Below are 22,013 nucleotides of genomic sequence, written 5' to 3'. Positions count from 1 at the left end.
AACAGCTCCACCATAGCGGTGTACAGCGAGACATTTACGATTATTTTAAAGTAATTTTGAGTAAAGGTTTTGAGCAGTGAGTGGGTTCTGACTAACTTAAACACCTCTGATTGGCCATTTCGTTCAGATCAACAATTATGTCTGCATTCTTAAAAAAAGAGCACAAAATTGTACATTTTAAGGTACAAATGGCTGTTACTAGGGTGATATTCTTTAGGGTACATTTTTGTACCTCTAAGTAAAAGAAAACAATGGTATAATTAAGGACCAATTGTGTACCTTTATAGGTTCAGTTATACGTTTTGTTCCCCAAGGAACAAAATTGTACCTCCACTGTACCTTTTTTTCTGAGAGTGTGGGATTGGTTACATTGCTCACTGCTGCAAAAACACATTGTAAATAGATACATTTGACATTCTCCAAAGTGCAAACACAAATATGTTGCCAAATCTTTTTTGCCAATATATTATTAAAGGGTTAGTTCAACCAACAATGTAAATTATGTCATTAATGACTCACCCTAATGTCGTTCCACACCCGTAAAACCTCAGTTCATCTTCAGAACATTTCATTTTATATTTAGTCCGAGAGCTTTTCAGTTTTTCCAATGAAAGTGTATGCACACTATACTGTCCATGTCCAGAAAGGGAATAAAAACATAATTAAAGTAGTCCATGTGTGAAACGTCGAAAATACATTTTGGTCCAAAAATAACAAAAACTACAACTTTATTCAGCATTGTCTTCTCTTCCGTGTTTATTTTCAATCCGCAAACAAAGATTTGAACGGTTCTGAATCAGCGGATTGAGTCTGAACTGCTGAAATCACATGACATTGCCGATCCAAATCATGATCGGCAATGTCACGTGATTTCAACAGTTCAGACACCCGAATCATGAATCAATACTCTGATTCGTGACTTTTGAATCTTTGTTTGAAACAGGGGCTACTGTTTACAGATAATCGATGGGGCATAATGTAGGAGTGTTTAGGAAACCTGTTTGGAATCTACTTTAGTAATTCTGTTGTACACCTACAGTAGTTAGTCAGAGACTGAACCTGTGTACATTTCTTGCGTATGTTGTATTTTTCATGCTGTTTCCAAGATGGTGGTGTCCCTAGCAGACTTGCTAACTAGCTTAAAGGAATAGTTAACGAGAAGCCATTATGATTTAATTCCAAACCTTTATGACTTTTTTTTATTCAGATATTTGGCACCAAACAACATTAGAACCCCGCTGGCTTTCATTGTATGAACAAAAACATATCTTTTCAGCGAGAATTCCTTGGTCAACCAGCATTTCTATGCTGGTCCACCTGCTATTCCAGCACCAAACCAGCACTAACCAGCCTACACCAGCATTCAAACCCCCTCTTTCATTTTTCTACAAGTGTTCTGTCTCCTCCTCCTCCTCATTCTGTCTCTGGCCTGCACGCTGATCACGCTTTCTCAGCTGGAGCTCTGAGATGTGCTATCCTCAGTTCAACAGGCTCTAGTTGTAGGTAGGAGGACACAATATGTCTCTGCATAGAGAGGAACAGCGAGAGATAAAGCATGTTTAATTTACAGCCAAATAAACGTGTGAGTCAGAGCTACGTGCTTGAAAGACGGCATACCACAGAGCACAGATGCTGTATCAACTGATGATTTGTTCACCACACGGTCATGGGTTTGACCTTTCCTCCAGTCAACCTCAATCAATAATGATTTTACATTGCTTTAACGGAACATGTTTAAGTGGTTTCATTTTTGATTTATGATTCATTTTCAATGTTAATTTTTAGCAGCAAGTCAAAAGTACCATAGAGGTCTACAGAAGTGGATACATTGACTTCGACCATGCACCTGAGTTACACTGTGGCCTCAGTTTATGTAACATTTAAAGTACAATAGAAGATGCATATTTTATGTGGTATGCCTATAAAAGGTCGAAAATGTGTCTAATGGTGTTTATTACCTTGTGTTACAGGTTTCAGAGAGGTTAAAAGCAAAGGTTTGCCAGTGATTACTCAGCAGTCACGTCTTCTTGGCATCATAGATCTTCCAGGACACATTCTGGTGAGTCATCAGTGGGGTTTTATATTTTATCTCTGGAAATAGTATTATAAAGGCATTTTCACAGGTTTTTTTCTTTTCTTCAATGATACCTAGTGAAGCATCAAGCTGAGTTTAAACCATTGGCTCTTTTAGAAGCACCGTCAAAAGATTTTCATGATTATATGGGCAGTGTAGAGGGTAACATATGAGCGAGATTGAAAGGGAGTCTGATCCTGTTAATCTAGATACAATAAAGTGCAAAAATGGTGGGTGCATTGAAATTGTTGTAGTATTTTGCATTATTTTTATAAAATAAAATGAGTCCTCATGACAATGAGATAATTTAGCTAATAATTGAGTCAATCACTTCAGCACTGTCTGATCTCTCTCCATCTGGGAAATGGTGCCTGTGACTAAAATGGATGGACACAGTATTATTTCCAACATATTTTTGTTTACTGCAAAGAATATTTCCAACCCAGGCTCATGAAAAAAAAAATTGCCTGTGGCAACATTTTTGCCAAAATGATATTACGTTGCTACTTGCACGTTTCACAGCATTTTCAAACTAAAAAGTCCAGTGAGATGTGCTAAAAAGGGCATTACATTTGCTCCAAAACAGATAAACAAGAAATATTTTATTAGGTTGGTTAAAGGAACACTCCACCGTTTTTAGAAATAGGGCTTATTCGAATTCTTTCCTACATTTAGATATGTGGGCAAATGCATTTTTGACTCAGTGCATGCATTGTTTTAGTTTGGCTGGGTCGCTGCTAGCTTAGCTTAGCATAATGAATGGAATCCTATGTTGCCAGCTAGAATGCATACCTGTCAACTTTTGGGTATCATAATGGTATGGGCGGGGCTATAAATCCTCACAGACCCATAATAATAACACTTTTAATTTGTAACTGTGCTCTTCCTACTTTTATAACAACTTAACAAGTAGGAAATACACATACATTGTTATCAGTTTGCACTGCATAAGTTATGAATTATATATAGATTAATCCTTATTAAAGGTACTGAAGTTATTAAGTCAAGAGCAGAGCATATTTAGTGAGCAATTACTTTAGTTCTTTAGATTGTCAATAAAAGTGGTTACTGTCACTTTAAAATATCTTCCGCTGTCGCGGATGTGAGATGCTCAGTTACTAAAGTTGCAGTTACAAAACGTAAAAAACGACTGTCTCTCACCTGCTCCTCTTCAGAAAAATTAAATTCCCTGTCCCATTGATCACAGCATTTACATGAGGGTTTTGTTTTTTTGGGCAGGAGTGCCTTCCGTCTTACGTCCATCATCCGTCTCTGTTTTTTTTTGTTTTTCCCCACGTTGTCACTCATCATCTGACCTCACACACTAACCTCGCGATAACGGCCACCTACAGTACTGTAGTAGGCTACTGCAGATGGCAGTTATCGCGAGGCTAGTTATAGAGCTCAGATTGGAAATGTTTTTGTTTTTATCCTCCGGTATTATTATTTTTTAATAACGCTCTTTTGTCCAACCAAGTCCAACTCATAACTGAACACTGGACCATGTGAGCTATACTGAGCAAGTTTACTACATCGGAAAAGCCATATACTGAACTGGATATGTGACGCAAATATCAAAATGTATTAGTTTGCAAATCATGGTGCAATGATTGAACTGTGCAATGAGACTTCATTAATTGATAATCTGCCCCTGTAATCATAATTTGTGTAAAAAGGAACAAAAGTTGCTGGCGTTTCACTGCCACTTGTGTAGGTGTATACCACTGATACATGTTTTTACAGTGATCCTGGGTGGAATATTTCACTACTAGGGTGAATTTTTCACATTGTCACATGGAGAAAAAACATTATTTAGCCATTTTAAATGGTATAAATTCTTCTTATTGTTGAAGTTGTTATGAAGACACGCAAGTCTCTGCAGATATTTTGTTTAGTGGAGGGTTTGATTTGAATTGTGCACTTTAGTTACACCACTTTGGATCACAAAACTTCTCTCTATTCCTTGGTAAAAGTTGCTCTCAGCAGCTTTGTGAATAGGTTTTAAGAGTAAACTAAGAACTTTACCTGACGTTTTGGAGAACTTTAATAATGGTAAGATAAAATGTTTTGTGAATACAGCCCCAGATAATCATTCTTACAGTTTGACTTAAAAACCATGTTTCTTTTAAAATTGTTGATCAGTGATTTATTTGGAGAGCGTTTTTGTTTAAAAAGGCATATCATGACATCCCTTTTCTCTTTCTGCAGTTTTTCAGTGAAATTTGCAGGACTTTTTGCATTCTAAACCAATATTCGTACTATTTTTTCAGCATGTTCACTGTTTAGCATACTTCCTTCTTAGCAGTCCCGCCGTGAAGCCATCTGCAAATCTTGTCATGTGAAGGTTAAAGCAGCACATGATGTGTGGAGAGATGTGTTGAAGCTCTGACATGAGTCATGCATGAGGGCCTTAACACCGTCAAATGAAGATTAAAAAAGCAATACTATGTCAGCAGGGCTTGACACTAACGCCCGCCAACCCACCAAAAGCGGCTGGATTTCAGCAGTGGCGTGTAATGTTTGAATTTTATATATAATGTATATCATTTTCAATTGTAGCTTTTAAAATGGCATCTTAAATGATAAACTAAATGCAATGTAGTGTTGTCAGAAATATAGATTTTTCTACACACTTCTTAAACACTCCCAATACTCAATTTCCGCAGAATAGATACAGCTGTGCTTTCTTGCCCTCTCATTTCTCTGACAGCGAGTTGACATACAAACCCCTGGATTTCCACATATCGTAATCATTTTACCCATTCCCGCAGATTTTATGCTCACAACCAGAAAGCTGCCTCTCAGTACTAAATTGAGTTATTTTTAAGTTAGATTATCATATAAAATCAAAAATATTCCCATGGTATCAATGTCAAAATTGTGGCCATTGAAAAGTGGCTGGTAACTAGTTTGGAAAACCACTAGCCACAGTTGCTGCATGGTGCCACAGTTGCTGAAGTTAATGTCAAGCCATGGCTGTCAGCAAATGTTAAATAATGCCACATTTCATTTGCTCAGAATCAAGCTTGGCATCGTCCTCCCTTAAGTGGTTGTCAAGGTAACAAATCACTGCAATACTAAAGCCCTAAACAACTCACTTAAATGTTATGTTTTCAGCATCTAAAGGGCAGAGATGCACACGCAAATACTTTAATATCCACAAACAAACAATCCTTCGCATTTATAACTGGAACATTTAAGAGGGTGCATTAGCTGAGCTCATGAAATATTGATTGTTGCACATTATTTAGTTTTATCTGTGATAATGGCTTTTGGGTGCTTTGCCATCAGGCTCTGTAGAGGTTTGCTTTTCTGTCAGGCCGAAGGATCTTCTGGACTGGAGTTCATGTTACATTCACTCTCAGGCAAAAGCGGATATTGTAAAGTTTAGCGCTGACATATTAGAAGCAGTCGACCGTTGTACTCAAATGTGATGTTTTTTCATCAAAAAGAAAACAGTGATTGTTTCTCTGATGTTTCTGGAGTGTGTAGGCAGGTTGCTAGAGAATTAGCGTGTGTGGAGGTTGTGCAGACCACAGCCCATGGCCTCTAATTGGCTTTGAAGAGGATGAGTAACAATAAAAGGCTCCTGAGTGGGGGCAGAGAGGCCTGCTGATACATGCAGCTTAGACCGCGTGGATTTCTATGCTGGTCCGGGTTGGTCCGTGCGGGTTAGTGCTGGTAATGTAAGATCAACCTCTGAGCAATACAGATCTTCTCTGGGAATCAGCAACCCCCCAGAAAGGAGCTATTTTAACCAGAAAGGCCATACATGTACTGTAAAACTTAGCTGGTGAAGCTAGACTTTCTGATGAAACTAGTTACTTTCTGGATGTTTTACTGGTTCCCAGAGGTAAATTGCATTGCTCATAGTTTGCTTTTCCAGCTGAAGAGACTTGGAGTTATCTTTCATACAAGTATCAGCTTTATATCAGGTTTATATCTTAGGAATAAAAAAAGACAGCTGAAACAATATCAACTTTTGATACAATAAATGTTTTAGAGTTTGTGAGATTATGACATGCTTTTTACCTGTTGTGCATTGCAAAAATAGCAACAAACCTGTCTGCACATGCGCCTGGAATTGACTGGTGGCAACACTCATTTATTTTAAGTATGTGAAGAAGATGGAAAACGCCAATAAAATCAACAGAAGATAAACAACAATAAAAAATGAATATGCGAGCAGGTCGGAAAGTATCTGCATTTGTGTAACTCGAATGCATAAAGAGTATAAAGATGATGCAACTCCTGAGGAAAATGCTACTGCATACAGATCAGGAGTTATTTTTTCATTTAAGAATCAACTTCATTTCAGGTTCCTCCTAAAATTCCATAGAAGAAATATAATAGACACAACTGAAACTTTTTGTTTACTCACAGCAAGAGTATAAAGCTATAAATTTAGCTTCACTCTGATCCTTTGGAGAAGATTTACTTTGCTGAGAAGAAGCTAAAGTAAGTAAGAATTAGATGTTGAAATATTTTACCAATGTTGGAACTTTAAAGGAGAAACATATGCGATTATTGAGGGTTTTCTATTCACTCTCCATTTATTTTTAAATCCTGTCTATGCGAAACCATCAAAATATTAAAGAAGCTCACTGAGAACATTAGCACAAGTTTCTTGACATCCAATTGTAGCCTGACCTCGGCCTGCTCTGACCTTTGACCTTCACTTGTGGTTCAGCAGATCTTCTTGCACTCCCACAAGGTGTACTGTGAATGCAAGAAAAGGCCATGAAATGGTCTAAATAAATCATGTTCAATCTCAGAGCCCTCAGGGTTCAAAACAGGATATGCTCTTTTGGGGTGTTTTATAGCCATTTCTAGGAACTTTTATCCCAGTCTCCCGCTGGTACACCCTGTGTTAATACCTGGTGGTGTTCTCTTTCAACGCCGAATTGAATTGCTTAGGCCTTCGGCGGCAAAACTAGGATAAGCGTGGCAGATGCGAGCTGTAAAGACTGTCCCAGGGCCATGCTGGTGTGGAGAAGAGCTGTCTCTGACAGAATGAGAGATTGCAGTAGCTAGTTCAGATGAGCCTACTGGAGATCACTTTGTTTTGAAGGGTGGTGAAGAGGAGGGGAACGCACTGTGATTCATGCTCCCCTAATGGAAAGCTCTCAGTGCCCTGGAGTACACACTTTAGTACAACACACTCACACTTTTTCATCCACAGAAAAAACTCTTCTTGTTCCCCCCTTACAAAGTAGAAGAATAAGGGAACCAATGGGGATAATGCTGCCTTTCCTCAGATGCAGACCTTGTCTTTTGACACTCTGTTAACCCTACCTTCTGAAAGTGGCCCGCTGGGATTTGGCTGCTGCTGTCATCCTTTATCACAATTTGATGAAATTTAGCACCGTTAGCCTGAAATGCATCTCTGATCTAATTATAGAAGTTCAAACAGAGTGTCTTATGCAAATGCCTTTGACAAAAGACAGAAACAGACGCCTTTCTAGCGGTTCCAGGTCAATTTATGGGGCTTTCAGCCGTGTCTTAGTGGAAGAAGGGTTCCCTCTCACATAATTAAAGAACAAACTCCTCGAAGCGTTTGACTGGCACATGATCTCTCCAAGAGTCTTCAAACTTGAACACAGATCCTTTTAAAGCGAACTGAACTGACCATCTTGGGTGATGAGACTGAGTCAAGGCTTGCGTGGTTAATTTTGACAGTCCGGTAGATGCCATGATTAATTATGCGGTTAAAAAGCATACTTTTATCCAGGAGTATATTTAAAAAAAGGCAGCAGCTATTTGCGCTAAGTGCAAATAGTAACTAGATTCTATTTAGACTCAGTGAAATAAAATTTTCTTAATGATACTTGCTATTTAAACTAAGTGAAAATAGTGATATATTCTATTTACACCATACAGAAGTAGGAGTTCTTTGCAATATAAATTGTAATTTCACATAATTTATAATTTATCTTGATACTATTTGCACCTTAGTATTGTTTCACATTAACAGGACGCAATAAAACATTAGAGTGTAAATTATTATATTTATTTAAATTATTAAATGGATGCCTCCTTCAAGGGACAATAAAAGCCCTCCCTACCCCTAACCCTACCCAATGAATGCTTTTGTTATTATTATTAAATATTTCATTAGGCACTTTATTTTATTTTTTATAACATTTTCTAAATTTTTATTGAAAGTATTTGAGTGGGAGACAGAGCAGGAGAAACCATTATATAATATCATATATACAGTGCATATAAAGTTGACTGAGACATGGTCACAATTAAGAAGCCAAACTAACCAAACAGATGTCTAAACTGTCCAAGCCCCTAAAAGTGGTTTATGTTTTGGTCCACTGAATTAGGTTTTGTTTTAAAGAGGTCTGTAGTGTCTATTTTAGTACTGCTATTTTTTATCCTGATGTATGATTTTTTATTTATTTTTATTAGAAAACATATCACACCCAAAGTGTTCAGTAATGTATCCTCAAACACGAGATGGCATCCAAAAAAGCTTTCATATCTGGTGTTCTTGCTAATGCTAACTGGCTCCTCTGAGATCCAGCAAAATCCTTCAACGTCTGAGCTAAAGTGTGTATGTGTGTGTGAGTGTGTGTGTTATTAATGTGTAGTGGTGAAAGAGAGTTAGAGATGCTGTTTGTAAATGAGAGATGACAGTGTGAGACATGACAGCTCCCTCTCGGTTTTTATCCTGTGCGTATTTTTATGTGCAAACAGGTTCATGAATAATGCAAAGGCAGGTTAAATGATGTCACAGATGCAGAATAAGCTCAGTGTTTGTTATTGAAATGCATGTGCCGTTTCCGTGAACGTGGGTGTGTTTACTGTGAGGGGAAGTGAGTGCATGAAGCCTCCTGATTTTTTTGGAGACATGTATGCCTCGGCTGGCTAGAGAGATCCAGAAGATTTAAAGGCGAGTGAGCCTCAGCAGCCGGGGAAGTAGCATCTGAGTAGATGGAGAGAATCTAGTGAACCCACGATCTGGGTGAAAACAATATTGGCAGCCCGTTCCCCCGCTAACAATCTGCTGTCTTTTTACCAAGTTGAAAGACCAGGCTGCTTCTGCAAACTCCCAGGTTCAAAACACTGTTGTTATGTAGGAGCGGTTTCAGCTTTTCTTTGTGGAAAATGAATACATAAGAATATAGATTAAGATCTGTCCAGGGTGAGATGGAAAGTCCTATGACCTTCAAGACTGCAGACTCATTCTTATACAATAGACTTTTTAAACAGCTTGTGAATGTATGTATCGACTTTTGCTGTGAAGCCCATGCAGTCTGATTGGATCTTGCACCGCACCATCTGGGACCAGAACAAAAGAAATTTCTCGTAAGTGGTCATGATTAATTCTCAGAAGGTCACAGCAGACGCCCAGCAGTGCTACAGCCTTGGACGTGATGTGTGAGCACCTTTCCAAAGCCTCCACGACCACAGTCATAATATTAGATGCTGGTGCCTCGGACGTCCTTCCATTTCGTTTTTCATTTGGGAAATTGCTGTTCCCCTGATGTCTCCTGGTTTCTCATGACCGTGGGAGCCTTGCCAGGGAAGAGTGGACATGGAGTCAGGAGATTAACCTTTTGTGCATGCCCTCAATATGACAGATGGAGATGATGAGTTTGCATTTGTCAGTAGTTATTTAACCCAGGCTTGTTGGAAAAATGTGCCTCTTTTTTTCCCAAAATTTCTAAAAAAAAATCCACTTGTGTTGATTTTCCAGCTGGAATCAACACAAGTGGCAGTGAAACAACACTTTATATTCATTGTCACCCAAATTATGATTACAGGGGCAGATTATTGATTAATAAATAGGGGTGTAAGAAAATATCGACACACGTGAGTATCGCGATATTATGTTTGGCGATACTGTATCGTTTCTCAAAAACACTCTATCGATATTTATATATTTATTTATTTACATCCAAGATTTGTGGCTTTGTGTTCGAATTAAACCAAAGACTGTATGCAACCCAACCGCTAGATGGCAGTGTTATCTCAGAACGTATAACTGACGCGGAGCCGGAGAAGCGCACGGTGAATGTGTGTGCATTAGCATTAGCAAACCTCACAAGACGATCAAATTATTCCACTCCTGCGGTTTACAGAGCTGAAGTATGGACTCATTTTGGCTTCAGCTACAAAGAAGTCACTAAAGAAATCGACAACAGCCATTTTGTTTGCAAAATAGGCCAAGTTAAAATCCAGTAGCCTACTCGGGCAACATTGAATCGGAGAGCTCGCTTAACATCCCGACGTCATCCGTGCTGCTGAGAAGCGTTTCGATAGAATATAGCACATTTTCCTCTCAGTAACAAAATAAAAACACACCAAAACTGACAGCTGTGGCAGCAGAACGAAATGTGCGATGTGGATACACCAGCTCTGCAGTTCAGTAGCCTACTTGAAATGGCATTTTATAAAATAGACTGCGTTAAAGAAAACAGCTTTACAGTATTAAATATAAAACAAACAGTCATTCAGTCATGGAATGAGTGAACTATGCTCTTTCTGTTGCTAAATAGTTTAGAAATGAAAAACTGCTATACTGTGAACCTTAAAAACTTGATGTACACATAATGAATCCTGCAGTCACTTTTGCTACATAGTTACTATTGCACAAAATAGTGATTGGTGATATGAATGATACTGTATTAATTAAATAAAACAGTTACTTGTCATGTTTTATGCATATGGTTGTGTTCTTTATTCTTTTAAATTAATCTTTCTACAATTTTTTTTTTTTTTTTTTTTAATGTTCTTACAATATCGTAATAAATCGTATGACAGCTGATTAGCATTACCTATTTCAGTAAGACAGTTAGCCGGAGACCTAAACAATATAAAACACAAAACTACATATTTTGAAAACCTGGTAGAAAATATATATATATATATCAATAATTATTTATACTTACAGGTTGGGATTTTGAGGAGCCAGCTAGTCCAAATAAACTGGGTTTTGTTCATGCTAATTAAAGCAATATTTTTTCAATAATGGAAGAATATGTAAAGTATCCTATTTGTGGTAAACAGCGCCTCTGCTGTCTGGGAGAAAGACACAATAATTAACACCACGATACATATCTTATTTATTTGTTAACACAACATGGTTAGATTAAGATGGTAAATATCAATTATCAAGTTGGGTTTCCACCTTAGAGATAATTACAATATTTACATAATGAAATCATCATATTTAAAAATATGATAATCATATTATATAACAAAATGTATTTATTTGTTACTTCTGTAAATATATTAAATGATTATCTCATTCAATGCTGTTTTAAAAATAATTTTGTTTCTCTATTTTTTTAAATGAACCTATTTTAATGACAGTTTATGTATTGAACAAAAAATAATTATTTCATGCATCGAAATAAACTGAAAATAGTACAAAATTTGCTAAAGCGATTGTTTTGAACCAGTTTTAACTTAGATATTATTAAAAACATATTATTTGCCCTGTGCTGGTTTTACGCTATGTGTGTGAGGGGTAAAGGCCCCCCTCTCCACTCGTACATTTATAGGAATTTTAAACTTCAATTTTAAAATGAACCACTTTTATGATAAAACATTTTTTTTTTTCTGCAATCAAACACTGGGAATAGTGAAAAGCACATTTTTCTTAAGGTGTGCCTTTAGCCCTGTTGTACCCTATGTTATTTTCACACACAATAGAGAATTTATCTTTAAGTGGCACTCGCCAGACATTTCATTTCCGAACTGCCACAATATATACAACAATAAACATAATAAACATGTTGGAGATTCAGGCCATCTTTTTTGGATTAAACTAAGTGTTCTTTTAGTGCCACTCATGGGACATTTGACTTTAAAATAGTTGTGAAACATGCAAGAAGCAATATAATTTAACTTTGCAGAAATGTCGAAACAGTCCCGGTTGCATTTATTGATATGAGGATTCTTCTGACCTTTTAATCTCCCAGCAATAAGGGTTAAAGGTCACATTTCACTAATGAAAAGAGATGCTGAGCTAATGGATGGCTTCACCACAGAAATTTCTCACACCCCTCAGCTACATATGACCTTTAACCCTTTATTTGTGGGGCGTGAGAAGGTCAGAAGAATCATGGTGCCAATATATAATAACAGACACAAACTTCTCCATCTGTCATATTCAGGGATGGGCAGTATTTCAAATACATGTATTTAAAATACGTATTTGAAATACAAAATACTATTTTGTATTTTGTATTTTAAAGCCTTTGGAAAAAATCGAATGTAATTTGTATTTAAATACATTTAAGATGAGTATTTTTGTATTTTCAAAATACTCAAAATACTTTGAGCCAGTCAACCTCTTTATCAGGAGCTGTTTTCATGCATCTACTAGTTCAGACCAGACACGCCCCTCCCCCCAACATTCATTCAGGTGAGCCGCAGCTGTACAACCCTAGCCTGACAAGCCAGATCCACATCAAGATGTTTGGTCTGTAAACTCACCATAGACAGCTCAATCCGAGGGGCGGATAAACGGCTGTCTGTCAAACTCCCTCTGCACGCGATAGGATAGCGCTACAACCAACCAGAGAAACGAAGGTGAAGCAGAGCTCACTGACTGATTAAACATTCGCCGTATCCGGTCGGCTAAACTACGAACACATCTTCCCTTTTTAAGAATGACTTCAGTGCCGTTCTTTGTTCTTTTCTCAGAGAAAAGCTTAACTCAAGTCTTCCAGAGTCGCGGTCAAAGCTGATTCGAAAGACCGCCGTTCGCCAGCGTCTGTGTTTACTAGAAGCACGCAAACCAGTGTTGCCAACTATTTTCCAAGGAAAGTAGCTAAAGCCTGCAAAAATTGCTAAATGTCGCTAGATGACGTCATGCGTTAATTAGCATATTAGTGACGTCATCACGCCGTCCTTGCGTTCAGTCTGCCTGACGTTTTTTCTCTCCTAAGTCGTGCTCATTTACTATATTTTACAATAATATAATACAGCCGACTGTCCAATAAATGTTTTCATTTCCTATACCTTTTTGTCATACAATATATGATATAGTGAATTACAAAAAAAATTATATGTGTAAAATCTGAATTGAGAAACTGGATGAACTAAAGCTCTGTACAGTGAGTAATATAAGTGATAAGCACAAGAGATGGAACTCATCATAACTAATTTATTCAAATATAAAACAAAAGAAGCAGATAACATTAAGTGAGAAATCGATGGCAACCTTGTGTGCTCATGTGTAGCTCGCTCATTCACGTCTGTCAGCTGCTGTCTGTAGGCGCGAGCAGCTCCCCTCAGCCATTCACTGAACAGGGCAGACGCAGAGAGAGGTGTGTGTGACGGCAGAGGGGAAAAAAGACCTCGCGCTCGCAGGACAGTACTGGCGACATTTGTAAACTAAAGTAGCTGAAGTTTGTCCAAAAAGTCACTAGATTTGTCGCTAGTCGCTTTTTTGAAAATAAGTCGCTAGAGGGGTCTGAAAAGCCGCTAAAGATAGCGACAAAGTCGCCAAGTTGGCAACACTGACGCAAACGCAAATCTGCCGTCATTATGTTAAGCCCCGCCCACCGACTCTATACACGATGTGATTGGCCCAACCAGAGTTTGGTTTTTACAGCTCAGAAGTGTATTGAGAGTTGCTAGACGGCACTCGTGGCAGATTAGATTTGCTGCCGCTAGGGTGCGTCTAGATTTCTAGGCTAGTACAACCCAGCCTTGGATCGGCAACTTTACAAAATTGTTGGAATAAGGTGAGGATGTCATGGTCAATTCTACTTGTTGATTAAAGTAGCTTGTCAAATGTGTTTGAAGTATTAAGGTTACTGCATGTTAGGGATGAGTGATATCATATGACAATACATATCGTAGATTCGTAGCAATAATATAAAATGTGAATCGATGGAACTTTTTCTAAATCATTTACATAGATAGGCCTATCGGGGAAAGCACATATATCTGTGCAGCTTTTAGTGGGCAAGAATAATTGGAATGTTGGAGTGGAAAAAGAAGTGAGGGCGAATGAGTTATTGACGTAATTTGTGTTATTATAACTGCCGCTAAAGGAAATTCAAATTCAAATTGAAAACGAAAGTTTCTAAGCAGTTGCACACATCTAAATGCTTTTTGGAATTCAGAATAGGCCCAGATAGATTACAGCCTAATATGGATACCTTCACTGAATTGCCAATTTCACATGTATTTGGTGTATTTTCAAAATACAAAATACTGTATTTGTATTTAAATACATTTTTCCACACAGTATTTTGTATTTGTATTTAAATACATTTTTCCACACAGTATTTTGTATTTGTATTTTAAATACATTTCCATGTATTTATGCCCATCTCTGGTCATATTGAGCACATGCTGAGGGTTTTCATCTTCATCCCTGACAGGGTTTCATCTGGAAACATTTTTAAAATCACATTTTCCAGGCCTGCATGGAAACGTGCGGTGGCCCAGTAGTGCAGCCGTAATTAAACCACAACACAACGAAATTGCCACAACACAACGGAAACGAGCCACAACACAACGAAATCACATCAACACAACGCAAACGAGCCACAACACAACGAAATCACATCAACACAACGCAAACGAGCCACAACACAACGAAATCACATCAACACAACGTAAATGCTCCCGACCACGAGCGGCTCTCGGAGTGCAATAAAGTTAGTTTCCCTTGCCATTGCTCTATAGATTGGCCAGTCTTACAAAGATTTAAACACTACGATCAGTTTTAAGTGTGTAACCATTGTATATTGACATGAAATATCAATTCAAAATCATCTACAGGCATTATAGCTGCATATTTATACTCGAAAACGCTTTTACACGCTGACATGGCGCTTGATGCCCAAGGGAACGTCTGCCAATTCCACCATGCAGTTGAAACATATAATTTGTTTGAATTAAAATTACTTTTAACATTTAAAAACAAACATGTTAAAATCCCACAGCCTTGTTGTATTCTAAAAAACTGACTCAATGCATAACATTGGAATTTGAGCATTAAAATAATAATAATAATAATAATTTTAATTAATAAAATTATATGTTTCAACCAATTGGTGAAATTGGCAGACGTTCCCTTAGGCATCAAGCACCGTGATCGCAAGTAAAAACATTTTTGAGTATAAATATGCAGCTATAATGCATGTAGGTGATTTTGAGTTTATATTTCATGTCGATATACAATGGTTGTTTCCGTTATGTTGTGGCAAATTCGTTGTGTTGGGGTTTAATTTAGTACGGCTGCACAACTGGGCCACTGTAGAAACGTTTTAGGAAATGGATAACATTTTTAAAATTAAAGCTACACTATGTAATTTTTCCATCCACTAGAGGGCGCCTATTCAAAAAAAGGTGTAGTTTGATGACACCAAGTTTGAGCTCAGAATCTTTAGACATCTTGGGTCTTCACCTCACAGCCGGTGGAAAAGAATCGGGATAGGACTGAGGCAGAAATCATGTTCATGGATGTGATTATTAATGTTACTGTAGTATGAAGCAGAGCAGGACAGAGTGTTGAGGAGCTGAGCAAGGCCGCTGGAGCGATTGTTTACGCAACAGACGCCTCGCAAGCAGCGGTACTTTTATTATGACGGGACAGTCGCCAGCTCCATTTCCGCTTTTCTGGTCATGAGTATGAGGTAACGCTGCTCTGTTTATCATATCAGATACATTTAAGTGTGTTTAAAATGATGTTATGACGTTACTCTGTGCGTTCACTCAGCGGCTGCTGTGACACTTGTTCACACTGCTAAGAGTAAAGCGTTTCTGCCAAATAAAACCAGAACCTGAGGGTAACCCAGATATGGCACAATTGACAGGGGATTCCCTCAGACGTCCCGGCTCATTGGTTAAAACAGCAATTTTCTCAGATTTTACAAATATTTGGAAACATTTGGGATATTGTAAGTTCTCAACTGAACAAAATATATAACACTGGCCTAGTGGTTTTGGGATATTTTACTGCAAAAATCCTACATAGTGCACCTTTAGTGGAAAAGTTGTGGAAATGTTGATTAAATGTTTTTGAAACTATGCTCAGCTTGTAAATATTTCATCCACTCGTAAGTAACTGCACTTTGTGAGTGAAGTTTCTATAAAATATTTTTTTTTCAGAAAAACGATTTTCATTCAAACTTACTCAATGTAAACTACACATTCGAGTTAATCAATATAATCGATTTATCACCAGCCCTAAGAAGACATATCAAACAGCTCCTCTCCTTTTTTTAAATAACCAATAGAATATTGTTTATATTTATGTTTTTCAATATCCAGAAATCATGACTGGATAATTCATTGAAAATTCCTGGAAGGGGGAATCCTGCACTGGTTCACATAATACCATAATCCCCATCACCATGGCAACATATTCTGTAACTATGGTCAACATTTCAGACAGTGGCCTTCATAATTAATGTAATTAGTCCAATCAATAAGAGTCATATGGATAAAGAGCACATTCTTTTCTACATATAGAAGCTGTTTGCCTAATGAGACGTTTTTCTCTCGTTCAAGAGTAAGACTCTTAAAGAGTGTGGACACGTGGGTGTATGAAGTACTGATTAAGTTCACTCAGCAGAGTGCAGGCGGAGGTAAGATACTGTCTGTGTTATTTTAGTCATGTCTGAGGTCTCGGATACAGTCGCCGTTCGGGATGCCAGCAGCTGACGCTGCGATTGGGTGAAACTCTATTTAGAAAAGCTGTCTGGAGCCGGCGATTGGGTTGAACGCAGGCCAAAGAGAGACAGCACTTAGTAAAGTTAGCTAACCCGTAAGCCAAACTCTCCCGCGTCTCATCCTGCACTTGTCAGGACTAAATAAATTGTCGCTTTTCCATGTGTGCCATTATCGATCATTTTCGCTCACACTCATAACAACACATCATGGTCCTCACGCTATTTTCTGTTCCCATCAGCCACTAAGAGTGCAGGCAAAGCACAATGCCACTTGTTTTGGAGACTTTTTGACCTCTTGAGCCATGTAGATCCTTTGTGGTGGACTAGGTATTATATTTCTTGTTGTTTTGTAGTGGTCATGTCAAAGCCGTCTGGCCTGACGGCGCTCATGAGTGTGTTCACACCAGAGCAGGATTAGGAAGTGTTTTTACTGCAGGTTGGCATTGTTAAAGGCCCACTGAAGGGCCTTGAAACACGCAGCATTGTTCAATGGGTTTGCTGAATTTCCACTGACACAGGAATACAGGTCAGGACATATCAAACAACTCATCCCCTGTTTTGCAAAATAGCCAGTAGCAATAGCATTCAAATGGTCCGGTACATTTTGAGTACACTTTTGAGTGCTGACTCACGCATATGATCCGCTCTGTGCTATTGTGTCTCTGGAATAGAGCAAACTACAGTTTGCGTGAAACCAGACTTCATTCGCCCCAAATGGAAAGCATATTTACACTCTCTGAATCATTCCCTATTCCCTATATAGTGCACTGTGCCTTTCTCCATGTATAAAATAGTAAATGTGCGAACGAGTGACTGATTTTAGCCGCAACTTCAAAGTCTATTTATAATGTTGGAGGCAGGACTTCAGATTCTAGAGAGTATTTGATTGGACAGAAAATCTAATGAGAAGCCGAAGGGCAGCGTGATGTCATCAAAATCAACGATCCCTATTGGCGGAAGTTAGAGACTGTACGTTTTGAACACTTATATCTTCTAAATGCGAATGTTGTCAATGCTTTGGAGCACACGCGCTTATAGAGAACCTTAAGGTTAACATATTCCAAAATCTTTTTAATTTCATGGGGACTTTACCTCTTTCCCCACTATTGCTGAACATTTTTGGCTTTCCGTGTTTTCACTCTTATATGGTATGGGCGCTATGAAACATCACATGAAAGAGTACTGCATCTCTTGATCAAAGCATAGGCTCAAAAAGAAGCAGACACAAGCGATATCATACGTAATCATATGCATGCCTAATGTTATGAATGAAATGTTGACCCAGGATGGCCTCGTTGATGTACTCGATCTACTCCATCTGTGTTTTGATCATCGTTCTAAACCCCATCTGGATGAAGTATTCTGGATTTTCTCAGCTTTTTGCTCAAAATGTAGCTTTTTTATGAAACTTTGCAGAGGCTCTGTTCTTTCTTTTGATGTATTGCATGTTCAGATATTCATACAACACAATATTCCGTGAGCTATGAAATGTTTGTGAAAATGTTTTTTTTTTTTTTAATGCTGGCAGTGGCTGGCAACTTAAAAAAAAAAACGCTGACGGGGAAAGATTTAACATCATTTTCCACACAACTCCATGATTAATTAAATGTGCAGGTATCTGTATTCTGGGAGAAAGGAAGACTGATGAAGAGAATGCATGTGAAATAGTGAATAAATTCATACGGCAGATGTCAGGCAGGAGTGTTTTAGTTGATATAGTTGGGGACAACAGAGGAAAACGCTCCAGATGATTCGGTTTTTATCCCTCACACAACGGCTAAACCAGAGCTTAGTCCTTAAATGCTAATCTCTGGGTTTCTACAGCCATTATTTTTCAGTGAATTTGTCACAGAGATTGTGATATTTTGTTCACAAGGATTAGAATATGCAGCTGTCTCAGGCATAAACTCATTTGCACCAACCCATCTTCATGTGCAATGTAGGTTTTGTGACATTTCCTTATTCATTTAGAATGCTGTGCTCTCTCCATCATGTCCTTTCCATTTATTCATCCCAAAATCAATAAGAAATTACATTTTGATTACTGAAAATGAAGCCTGCTTTTTTGTATTACATAAAAAGAATTGGATGTGTAGATTTGATCTAATATTTTATATTTTATATTTTTTGCAATGCTATTTTCATGTTTTTGTTTCTGGGTTCCATGAAAGTAAAGTACAATAAAATTCATATTATGAGATATATTTTTCTCCAAAGTTATCATTAAAAATAATGTCACAATGCAAAAAAAAAAAAAAAAAAAAAAAAAATCTAAAATGGGTTTTATTTTCTTAATTCAAGATTTTTTAGGTAAAATATGAACTGGGCATGTTTTCATTAGTTTTACTCTCTAAATTTACAAATAAAAAGCTACCAGGTCCAACAAACAGATGTGTAGATGGTGAAGTTATTCATCACTTGCAGCCAGTTATTATTGTGTGTGTGTGTGTGTGTGTGTGTGTGTGTGTGTGTGTGTGTGTGTGTGTGTGTGTGTGTGTGTGTGTGTGTGTGTGTGTGTCCTTGTGGGGACATTTTCAGATCCCCATGAGGAAAACATCTTATAAATTACACAGAAAGAGTTTTTTTGAGAAAGTAAAAATGCAGAATGTTTCCTGTGATGGATAGGTTTAGGGGCAGGGGCAGTGTAGGGGGATAGGATGTACAGTTTGTACAGTATGAAATCCATTACGCCTATGGAAAGTCCCCATAAAACATGGAAACATGACATGTGCGTGCGTGCGTGCATGCGTGTGTGCGTGTGTGTGTATGTATGTGTGTGTGTGTGTGTCCGTGTGCTTTTGGCTTAAACAGTTGTTAGGGAAACCCAGTGCTCCCCCTCCTCCTCATGTAAAGGACTCCCCTTTGAGTGATAGATTAGTAGTATCTCACTCCATGGTGTCTTGGTTTACCGTCACACCTCCCAATTCCACCCCCCAGGCTTCTCCAGTGACCTTTACTTCCTTAATGAGGAGAAGACACGAGGTGTTAACTTATCAAACATTCATTTAGCTGTCATCTTATCCTGAGTACAACTGAGGAGGACAAACATTGTGCCGCCAGGAAGTGTATTGTCAAGGAAGAACGACCATCTCTGATAGTAACAATACAAATGTCAGTCAAAACAACCAAATTGGTGAATTAATAAATAAAGCTGAATGGTACGACTTGATTTAATTGCTTTCAGATTGGATTGTTTGGATTAGTATTGGCTGATATTTTTGACCTTGTTTATTATTTTTGATGAAAGATTATGAGGTGTCAGCTTCAACATTGTAACATTTGACACTAAACCCTCAAAGTCGGCCAGACAATTCACATGACGTATGCAGTGTTTGCTTTGCATTAACAGGTCCAACTTTACACTCAAGTGATTTTAACACATTTACTTCTCTAACAGTTTCTTTTAAAGTACAGAACAAGGGATGTGTCAAACTTAACCATCAAACTTAATGGGAACACTTTACTTTAAGATGACATAGTTACACAGGTTATTTATGAGCCTGGACCACAAAACCATTTTTTTTATGAAATGTATGCATCATCTGAAAGCTGAATACATAAGCTTTCCATTGATGTATGGTTTGTTAGGATATAAGAAATATTGTTTGAAATACAACTATTTGTGTTTAAAAAAAAAAAAATCTATAAACAAACAAATACAAAATCTTTTGTTTTAGGTTTTATTTGGTTGTTTGTAGATTGAATGTTTTTTTTCACCTTTAGATTCAAGATTTTTAAATAGTTGTATCTCTGCCAAATATTATCCTATCCTAACAATATTTCTCTACACTGTAAAAAAATAAATAATAATAATACAAAATGTCAAAAATGTCAAAATTGCAAATGTTCTAGTGACTGATCACATCTACATTTTTCAGTTGGCCGAATTGAAATTCTGTGAATTGATGCAATTTAATTCACAGAAATTATTAATAATAATTAAATTCGGCCAATTGAAAAATTTAGATGTGATCAGTCACTAGAACATTTTCAAAGTCCTTAGAAATGCATATTACTAACAATACATTTTTGGATATATTTATAGCAGGAAATGTACTAAATGTCTTCATGGAACATGATCTTTACTATTATCCTATTTATTTTTTGCCATCATTTTGACTCATACGATGAATTGTTGGCTATACCACAAATATACCTTTGTGACTTATGATTGGTTTCTTTGTCCAGGGTCACATTTACTAAAGTAAAAAAAGTAAATTCAGCATACTCACAAGTAACTAACCTTAAACAAACCGTAACCCTAACCGTAACTCAGGTGCATAATTACAATGTAACAACAACACTTTAACAAAAGGTTTTGTTTTATTAATATGTTTCACTTTTTATGGGGTCAGTCTTACACATTTGAGTACCGAGTAAGAATAATGAACTACATGTACGCACTACAGGGTTTGGTTTAGTTGCATGTAAGTATGCATAGTTTATAGTTATTACAGTACTACAGTATTTTACAACTGACACGGTAAAATAAAGTGTTACCAATTTTATTAAGCCATATTTAATGTCTCTTTTATTCTGTTGCTATATTCATTATTTCTAAGTTTTAATTGATACAACTGATTTATAAATAAAATATGCATTATTAATCAAATAAATAATACATTTTAAAATTATGCTGGGTACATGTGGATAGAAAAAAAAAAATCAATTTCAATGCTTTTGCATTCGCTCGCAAACGTTTGTGTTTCCCGAGAAACCTTTGCAAGTGAACAAAACAAAAATATATGTAATGAGAGGGAAAAACTATGCTTTTGTGAGAGAATGCAAAAGATTATGGAGAGAACACAATACATTTGCAAGTGAACAAAATTGTACCCCCACTGTACTTTCTTTCTGAGAGTGTAGGAAAATTGACATTATCAACCTTTATTCCAAAAGCGTTATTGTGATTTTGTACGCATATTGCTCAGTTGTGCTTAGAATCAAATTTTTTATTTGTAATAAAGCAATGAATTGTGCGGACGTCATGATTTTTGCCCAGGCTGACATATGAAGAACACATGCAAAAACAAGAGAGAACCTGTGAAATATGAATAACTGATTGTGTTGTAGTCAATGTATGCTTTTGTTTTTCCATAATATAACAAACCTGTAGCTGTTTGAAAAGAATAATTTGGTCAGACACCAAGTTTAGTGCTTTGCTCTTTCCTCTTATTTAAAATATTTTGCTTACACTTTAGTGTGGGGAACACAAATTCACTATTAACAACGACTTTTGCCTCAATAAACTCCTAATTTACTGCTTATTAATAGTTAGTAAGGCG

The 22,013-nt window shown here is 37.2% G+C and overlaps 1 protein-coding gene across 5 annotated transcripts in view; it reads left to right on the top strand.

The window, feature by feature from the left end:
• large2 (LARGE xylosyl- and glucuronyltransferase 2) overlaps positions 1 to 22,013 on the top strand; it is a 128,159-nt gene that overhangs the window by 29,252 nt on the left and 76,894 nt on the right. For all 5 annotated transcript variants that reach the window (XM_067419536.1, XM_067419533.1, XM_067419535.1 and 2 more), the window contains exon 2: positions 1,971 to 2,059. The gene's annotated coding sequence lies outside the window, so the exon portion shown is untranslated. The remainder of the gene's footprint in view (positions 1 to 1,970; positions 2,060 to 22,013) is intronic.

The sequence above is a fragment of the Pseudorasbora parva genome, chromosome 16, assembly GCF_024679245.1.
Source record: "Pseudorasbora parva isolate DD20220531a chromosome 16, ASM2467924v1, whole genome shotgun sequence".
Lineage (NCBI taxonomy): Eukaryota > Metazoa > Chordata > Actinopteri > Cypriniformes > Gobionidae > Pseudorasbora > Pseudorasbora parva.
This window is presented reverse-complemented; position numbering and strand designations above follow the sequence as displayed.